At 36.5% G+C, this 9,768-nt stretch overlaps 1 long non-coding RNA gene across 1 annotated transcript; it reads left to right on the forward strand.

Annotated features, from left to right (window-relative positions):
• Nucleotides 1-278: 278 nt before the first annotated feature.
• Nucleotides 279-8,373, forward strand: LOC120323695. Its single transcript, XR_005564428.1, has 3 exons — nt 279-493; nt 6,056-6,130; nt 8,276-8,373. It is a non-coding gene; the product is annotated as an uncharacterized LOC120323695 (long non-coding RNA).
• The last annotated feature ends 1,395 nt before the right edge of the window (nt 8,374-9,768 follow it).

Here is a 9,768-nt window from a genome sequence, read left to right on the forward strand (position 1 = left end):
CAGGTTTAGATGAGATATTACAAAAAAGTTCTTTACTGTGAGGGTGGTGAGGCACTGGCACAGGTTTCCCAGAGAAGCTGTGGATGCCTCATCTCTGGAAATGTTCAAGTGTCAGAGACTGAAATGGTTAATGATTTATGCATTCTAGGAGACTCTTGCAGGAGTTTGACTTTTCCTCTGATGGGCAGCTGGGCCTGTTCCTCCCTTCAGTGATTGCATTATACCTCGGATGGGCAGTTGGGCCCGTCCCTCCCTCTGCTAATATTGAAAGGCGGGAACCAGGCCAGACACAAAAAAAGAAAACAACAACTCTGCGCAGGCCCAAGGAGAGGTTGGAGATTCGAGGCATGGCCCATGACACTGACCATGGATATAATAACTCATAACTTCTTGGAGTGTGGGGGCTTTCCTCCTTCACCCCCAGCAGATCAAGGCCACCACTTCAACTGGCAGACATGGAAGCTGCAACTACTAAGTTTCATTGCTGGACCCCGTGAGTGGTGACTATATACATCTGTCCACTCTCAGCTTTTCTTTCCCTTGCTCTCCCTTACTCTTATCCTGTCTTTCTCTCCCCTAAGCACTTTTTCCCCCCCCAAAGGTTATCTCTATGTCACATTGTTATATGACAGCACCCAAAATGCTAGCATACCTATTGATACAAAATTGTTTAAATAAACCTTATCGATATATGTTTTCAGACACCGATTATTCAGTGTCGTTTCACTCTAATCCACCCCAAGGGAATTATTGATAAAAACTTAGGTTACCACCCCTCCCCTTTCCCTGGGGCGGGTCGTAAAATCAAGGCTTGGTTGGATGGAGCTCTGAGCAACCTGCTGTAGTAGAAGGTGTCCCTCACCATGGCAGGGGGTTGGTATTAGATGATCCTTAAAGTCCCTTCCAACCCAGGCTGTTCTGTGATCCCCTTCTGTGATAAAACTGACTAGGCAGTCAAGACGAGTTCTTTGAAGGAAGGAGACAAGACTGAAATGAATAAAGGAACTGAAGATGCAGTAATTATTGTTTTTGCTCTCTGACTGATGATATAGATATATATACATATGATATATAAAATATATATCATATATCTTACATGATATATAAGATATATGATATATATATATTTTAGATTCCAGGATCATACACCTCTGCAGTTTTCAGACTATTAAATAGCCTTATTAACCAGAATGGCTTTTCACTATCCATGCCTTATGCATAGGTTTCTATCATTTTGCTGTCCTGCAGCTTTTGGAAGACTATCTTTGTGGTCTTAGGTACCGTAGACACTCAGAGCGGCGTCTGCCTGTTTATCAGTAGCGATGTAGGTAGTCAGCACTAGTGCATTGGAATGTGAATGTAATTCCTGCAGATTTTCAGGATCAGTACAGATGTTGGTTTTAAGTTGTTGGGTTCTCCATGTTTTCAGAGCTCTTTTGCTGCCTGCATGCATCATTGTCTTACAAAACAGTTATAAATAGAGTTGAGAGTAATGGATTCTTTTTTTATGGGTAATTGCAATATTCTGGAGAAAAAAGATGCTTACTTTGGAGGCCTTATTCATGGAAGTGTATGTTATGTCAATAGTAGTGAGATAATCTCTTTGGTAATTTATATGTAAAAAATAACCTCATTGTTTACTTTGCATGAATATAGATTAATACAGTTTTAATCTTACATACACATGGCTACTAATGTATGTTTTTTCACACTTTTCCTAGCTGTAGTACTGTAGTAAAGAAATCAATCAGATACATACATTTATAAATTAGAATATTTCCTTATTTGCATTCCAGTGAGTTACAGTCCCACCTTTAATATCTCATACAGCAGCCTATTATCGATGGAAAAAATCAGACTGCTTTTCAAGTTGTCTATTGGAGACAAGTATTCACAGGCAGAGCAAAGAGAAATAATTCCTAAAACGTAAAAGAAATTTATTGCTCTTGAAAGTAAAAGGAGATTGTTGGTCATTAATATAAATTAGAAGGTAAAGATTCTGTAAATTGACAAGGGAAATAAAATTTCAAAGATTAAATTGGCATCTGGGAATGAGAGAATATCTTCTCTCTGGAAAGTACATAAGAAACAAAAGAGCTTTCGATGATACCTTAATGAGATCATCTGAGAAAAAGGTAGATCTAACAACTATGGGTTTTTTGTGTATGAAGTGAAAAGTAGCTATAGCAATGCTCTGAAAACTAATAAGAGTTTGTATGAATGTTAAACAGCAGATTCTAAGGAAGTTTCCAAAATCTGTTTAGCTGGATCATTGATAAATCATAGAACACTGGAGTAGTCTCAGAGGGAGGGAAAAATAACCAAAAATACTCAAGTATAGATTTCTAGGTGTGAAAACAGCCTTCACCAAAATACTGAGCTAATACAAAACTCAACTCAGAAAAATAAGAAAAGACAGACAATCCAGTTAAAACTTATAAATGTTTGTCAGTTTATGTTTTTTTTTCAGTGAAAGCAGAGACCTTTAGGTTTGTTTGATATCTTACTGCTTTGGTTATCTAGGTTATCTTTGAGGATTGCTTACCAAAGAAATAAATTATAAATTAAAAAATAGGCTTCTAGGAAATAGGCCTCAGACAGCGTTTTCATAAAGACATCATTCTGGTACTAAATCTTAAATAGACTGAATCTGGTAGATTTTAAAACACAAATACAACTTAGTAATGACTGCAAAGTGGACATGTTTCATATGCTTTTATTCTTGCTCCAACATTATTTTTATTGGTGCCTTAGAAGAAAATATAAAATTATTATAATAATTATTATAGTAAATGTTATACCAATATACAAAAGCTACTACGAGAAAATTTAAATAATGAAAAATACACTGGCAGATCTGGATTACCTGGCAATCTGAAAATAAGCAAACAATATTAATTTATATATCAATATTCAATAATGATGCATCAGGAAGTAGGAAAGTAATTTTTGTTGACTTGAAGTACAGGCTTCTAAATCAGTGTGAAGTGTTCCTCAATAAAGTTGGGAGATACAAGAAAAATAAATATGAGACTTTGGTGCAACATTATGACTAAAAGTCAATGCACTTTGGATGTCGTGTCATGGACTGTGTATAAGAGCTTGAAAGTTATAACGGGTACAACTTATTTTGAAGTAATATGTCCAGTTCAGATGCCCACAAATTCTACATGGTCTCTTTCACCTGAAGAATATTCAGCAAGAATCGTGCTAATTATTAGACCAGAAGGGAACCAAATTAATTCCATCTACTTATTTTAATAATTAGCATAAATGTAGCAAACAAAGTTTTCAGCCTGGCAGGCAAGGTTCAGTAAGGTACTATTATCCAAATGTAAAGCAAGAGACTTTTAAATGCTCATAAACACAGATACTGAACACATAATATCAAGTCTGTCTGTAAAATTTAAATCCTGGTTTCTTCTGGCATATTGCTATTGTTCAGCAACAATTAATTAATGAAAACCTAGAACTTCTGCTGGGTTAGAAATCATACTCGGTGATCGCAAAAGGTCTCTTAGGAGTAACCATAGCTCAGTCTTCTGGACTAATTCTGTTCTCTGTCACTGCTCTCTTGATGTCCAAAATGCTCATGCTAGATATCACTGGCTCCACAGTTAATCCCAGCTAGGCATTCCTTGAACTGCTTGCTCTTTTTCTCCATGTTTCTACAGTGGATGACAGTGATGAGTACTTAAACTCTTATTTCACACACCTTTGTTTATATTATCAGGTATTTATTAAAATTCCCTCTTAATGGAAGGGCTCTATATTTAGTCTACCTTGACTGCCAGTAAGTAGAATGGAAAAGGAAGATAGATTCTGTTCTGTCTGTTCAGAATAGCACCTTGTAGAATTACTCTTAAATAAATAAGCCTTTATTACAAATGTTATAAAGAAAGATCCTGAAACACACTCCCTACTCGTCAGTCCCCATGGGTGGATGGATTGATGGCTTAATTGGGGTCCATCCACAGCAGTGAACAAAGTATAGGCAACAAACAGAAGGAGTTAGAAGCCACTGTGCAGCTGGAAAGCAATGATTTAGTGTTGCATGACTAGGGCAGTGAGCGTTCCCCTGTACTTGGCATTGATGGGGCTGCACCTTGAATCCTGTGTCTAGTTTTGGGCCCTCATGACACAAAAGACATTGAGGTGCTGAAGAGAGTCCAGAGAAGGACAACAGAGTTGAGGAAGGGTTGGGAACACAAGTCTGATCATGAGTCACTGAGGAAGCTGTAAGTATTTAGCCTGGGGAAATGGAACTTCAGGGAACTCCATTGCTCTCTAAAACTTCCTGAGAGGAGACTGTAGCGAGGTGGAGGTCAGTCTATGCTTCCAAAAGACAGGTGACAGGATGAGATGAAATGGTCTCAAATTGTGCCAGAGGAGGTTTAGATTAGACATTGAGAAAAATTTCTTTGGCAGAAGGGTTGCCAAGCGCTGGAACAGGCTTCCCAGGGGAATGGTGGAGTCAGTGTCACTGAAGGTATTTAGAAGACCCTTAGATTGGGCACTGAAGGACATGATTAAGTGGTGGCCTTGGCAGTGCTGGGTTAATGGTTAGACTCAATGGATCTTAGAGGTCTTTCCAACATAAACAGTTCTCTGACTCTATAACTTAAAGACAAAATCTTGTCTTGGAAAGGCAACCAAAGGGTTTGTTAAGAAAATACAACTGAAGAGAATTACCTCTGCCTGAAGTTGCTCTGTGCTTCATTTTAACTTAAAATTAATTTACTGCTGTTACAAACGAACATTAAAAAGAGAGGCATTAAACACCAGTTTGCTGTAAGATGTTTAAGCATGCAAGAGGCTTTACCACATGCAGTATCTGCCTCCAGATAACTTATGCATACCAATAATTCCTCTCTCTGGTTGATCTTTTCCATATAAATACTCCTGGATAAATATATCCATATAAAGACTTCTGACATGCTATCCTTGTGGAAGCTTATACAGCTCAAATATGAAATTTCTTTCCTTTACTTCATTCTTCTGTGTAACACAGGAAAAGAATTCTGAATTTACAGAAATGGCCACTATAGGAATAACAGATAGAACTGTAAGCTATGTCTTACCTATAGTTCTAAAATATTTAAAGATTTAGCTATATTTTGTATATGTCCAGAAAGCCCTTTTTGTGAGTAACAAAAATAATCCTTCTGAGGCATCAAATGCCAACCAGCATACTAAATGCACTAACTGATGTAAAAGTTAGTTTGCTGCTTCTTTCATACTGGTCCTGATATTCTTTTTTTGTTTGGTTGGTTAGTTTTTGGTGGTAGTGGTATTTTGGATTTTGGTTTATTTGGTTGGGTTTGATTGGGGGATTTTTTGTTTGTTTGGTTGGTTTGGTTTGGTGGCTTTTTTTGTTCTTGTTGTTGTTGCTGGTTTTTGATTGGGTTTTTTTTGGTTAGAGAAGAAGCCTGAGGTTAGTCTACAGCCCTGAACCACAGTTTCCTTTGGAAGACAACCCTTTTTTACCTCCTTTCATTTCTCAGTAACGCTACATCCAGCATATAGGGCTGCCTCTGGGGGTCTGTTACTGAAACATATTAAACAAACGAAAGAAGGAAAGAAATGTCATAATTTCTCCTCTGATGAACATTATCTCATGACGTGTGAGTCACTCACAGGCAACTTAGAGGATAGAGAAGAGTCTTTGCTGACTGTCTGCATTTTGATGATTCCAGTTCAAATTAATCTCCATGTCAATAACAAGGAAAATTAAATTGGTCAGGGAGGAAGAATACAGGAATCCCAGTAGTTAGAAACTGAAAAATAATACTGGACTTTCATCGTCATCTAGGTAGCACACATTCTAGAGTACTTTATAATAGGCTTTACCAGCAGTTTTCCTTTTCCTTCAAGCTTTACAAAATAATGACAAAATTACTTTCCTGTTTGATGTTTTTGTCAGTAAGAGCTGTAAATACTGTCTGGTTCCTACTAGTCAACGAGACAAAACAGTAGTACATTTTCTCTGACATAAACTATGCTTCACAAAGGCATCAAATTAAGACTGCGTGTTGAAATACATTTTCTTTTATAGGTTTTATTCTTATTAAAGAAGAACATTCACATAACATTTGCTGAAGATCGTACATTGATTCCTGCTCTGAGATCAGTAAGTAATTAAAGACCAGTTCATGGGCCTCTGGAATAGTCTTTTTTCCTCCAAGTAGATGGTTTTTTCTTTAACATATACAGTCTCTGAACTTTTTGTAGTAATGTTGTGACACTTGACATTAGGAAAAAATTGCCTTCAGAATCCCTGAAACCTGCATCTTCTAAATTTCTGTGCAGCAGGAATGATTGTAGTACACCTTCTGCCTTTTTCCATCACAAAAGAAGTAGGATTTCCTGAACATATAGCCATAGCTATCAAATAGTATCACAAGAATACTTTCATAGAAGAGTCAGAGAAAAGAATTTGAAAACGCATTTCAAAAAGTCAAGTGGTGACTAAAATAAAAAAAGAAAAGAGCATTTCATTTTATTAATTGTATGGGCTCCAGCTTACTATTAAATAGATTATGTGGTTTTGTTGTGAACTAGATCTATCCCTCTCCTTTTATTTTATATTTATTACTTTGCATTATTGAAGACATGCACATTCTTTTATTTGTCTATACTCTGAAATCAGTGCATGGTACAGACTGATGCATACTGAAATTGGAAACAATGGACTAATCCCCACTGTCATATCTTTTAAACAGAAAATGGACCTGAGTTATTTTACAATGGCAATTGAAGCAGTTAATGATAGTTGACATGGGGACAGGACAATATTCACTGAACTTTAAGCTTGATTTGCCTTGCTCAGTTTGGAGAGGGACAGTGGTCAAATTTCATGGGATAATTACTCTGTTTAGAGTAACTTTGCTTGAGAACTACATTTGCTTACAATTGAAAAACAGAGAAAACTGAAAATATACTCCTGTCTTTCACAATTGATTTGAAAGATTCTCCTCTGTGTTACTGTGATCCTCTAAGCAACCAATGACCTGGAAGCCTGTTCTTCTAATAAAGCTAGGTTCCCACAAGAATTTATGCTGTTGTAGTGATCTAAGTTCTTTTATTTTATGATATATATGCTTCTAATGTGCACTTAAGGCCAGTGCTGGCTGAGGGTACTACGACATAGCACCACATTGATCCAAACCATATTGTTCCAGAAATAGATAAGTGAATGCTGAAATAGCTTCTAGACCATATTAGAACTTGGAAAACAGTGCAGTATGTCATACTGCTCTAAATGTATCTGTACACACAGGTGTATTCACATACACATATCAATACTACACACATTTCAGAAGAGTCTTTTTGACAGGAAAATGCTAGTAAGGACTGACAAATCAATGGGGAAATAACATCAGCGACTTCCTTTCACACAACTTGAGGCAGCATATTACTCACTTACTTCCACTGTTACCTCCCATGATAAAATTAGAATTCTCAGTTGTTTTCTTGGTAATCACAGCCAAATGTGAACATTCCATCAATATCGGTGAGGCCTCCAGATTTCTGAATCCCGGATTTACTGGAAATATTAAAAAAAAAAACAGTAAAAGTTATTTGCTGAGGAGTCCATACTGTACTGTATTTACTCAGAGTAAAATGAAACTATATGGTTATTAGTAAACTTTGTTTATAAAATTTCATCTTTTGCTGCTCATGAGCTTAGTAGCAGAGCTTTGGAGACCTTGATTTTGGGCAATGCTTATGTACTAATCTATACAAGAATCGGTGGCCTCTGAAATGAGAGTCTAGATGCCTGTAACTAACCCAAAGCATTTTTTTAGCAAGTCACAGCATTTGTTATATTTAATTTTCTTCAACTCGGAATCAGAAATAATGATATTCATCTTCCTTAACAAAAGCGATGTTAACATTAGTCTACATGTTTTCCATGTTAGTACTTTTCTTGCATGAAAGATATGTTAATTATACTTCATTAAATTGAATGCACTTACAGTCATAAGTTCAAACTTAACAGTGTGTTCTAGCTGTTTTGTCTTTCTGTCATAATTCAAGATAACCATCCCCTTCTCTTCCTACGGATTTATGGTATTTTGTCATAAACAGAGCAGCAAAAGCAGATGGATTGTATCTGTGAATCTTCTGCATTATTAAATTTGCATTCAATACTCTTTCAGATGTATCACCTGGTTTATGCTGTGTTGAAATTTCAAACAAAATATGTTAAAATATGTTAAAAATGTTCACAGCAGGAAGTGTCTAATTATTGTACTTTATCCATTGCTCACAGATTCCACTGAGATTTTTCAATGGACTACTGAACTACTTTCACAGATCTTCTGCTTAAAGTATCCAAGAAAGCAGTAATAAAAAAGATTATATTAGTCACTCTTGTCTCAAACAATTCTTGTGGCACATGTATCACATATTACTGGTTTTATTTTATTCTCTCTAAGTATGGATGATAGATAAAGAGCTCTGTGAATAAATACCAACAACAAAAGCAATACATACTCTTCAGATTGAATATGGCCTATCATATTGCCTGTTGTGACAGAAAAGGACACGATACAATCACTGTTTTTATAAGGGTAAAATAGCAGGATTTTGCTTCTGGGTGATGACAGCTCCTGAATAGGCCTGAAAAGAAAGAATATACTAATAATACAGCAAAGAAAAATCCTGCATTCTGTTGTTGGTAAGTCTCAGAAGTAATATTTAGCAAACGAGGACTTGAAGCTGAGGTGCTAACTCTATTCTTGGAAATTCTGAAACTGGAAAAAAAAGGAGAGAAAGAATAGTGCGCTTTCGTTTTATGCGTGAAAATTTTTGAACAGATATTTGCCTGCCTGTTCTTCTGATCAGGATGTTAAAATGCATCTTTGGGTGCTACAATACACTGAGGCACAAGTCCTTTGCATTTTCTTGACTGTACATCTACTACAGAGAACTTGGTGGTGTTAGAGACTCTCATCAGCTTTTTTATACTCCTAGGAATAGTCTGATTTAATATTTATATGGGAATATCCATAACATTAATAATGGGTAGTATCTTAGGATTTGGACATAGTAGCTGCTCCACTCCCCAGATCTCAACCACTTTCCTCTGAATTAACTAAGGAAAGTCAATGAAGGGGATTGGTACTGTATCAAAAGGAAAGCATTCCTGCAGTTATTCTGCTCAGCAAATTATACCTATAATTTATAATTTGTCTTAATTTTAATTTCCTTTTTGCAAGTGTTGTGAGCTTCCCAAAGCTTAGGCATCCCTTGATAGCTATAGACAATCTATGTTGTTTTACTGAAGAAGCATAACACAGTCAGCCACATCATGTTGCAGTGCTTTGATCTCTGTGTACTACTCCAACAGAGTTGAATGAAGAAAACACTCATGGAGATGTCATCTGAATCAGTGATGTTGCATCTTCCCAGTGTGAGCTCAAGATACAGCTCAGTGGCTTTCAAGAGCTACCATTTATTTCCTGGCTTTTCTGAGTGGATGTTCCCATGCAGATGCAAAGATACTGAGATAATGTACAGTACAAACGAAAAAACCCCAACCTTGTTAATGGGCTAATGGAGCACTCTAACAAAAAAAGAGGTACTGACATAAGTGAATAATCATTGCCAAATGTGTAATTACACTCATACAGTGGGAATTTCCTGATTTTGGCTGGGATAGAATTGGTTTTCTCCCTAGTAGCTTGTACAGTGCCATGTTTTGCACTGAGTGTGAGAATGATAGCACACTGATGGTTTTGGTGGCTAAGTAGTGCTTACCCT

This window comes from Pipra filicauda, unplaced genomic scaffold (genome assembly GCF_003945595.2).
Source record: "Pipra filicauda isolate LSUMZ 115617 unplaced genomic scaffold, ASM394559v2 scaffold31_size4109673_pilon, whole genome shotgun sequence".
Lineage (NCBI taxonomy): Eukaryota > Metazoa > Chordata > Aves > Passeriformes > Pipridae > Pipra > Pipra filicauda.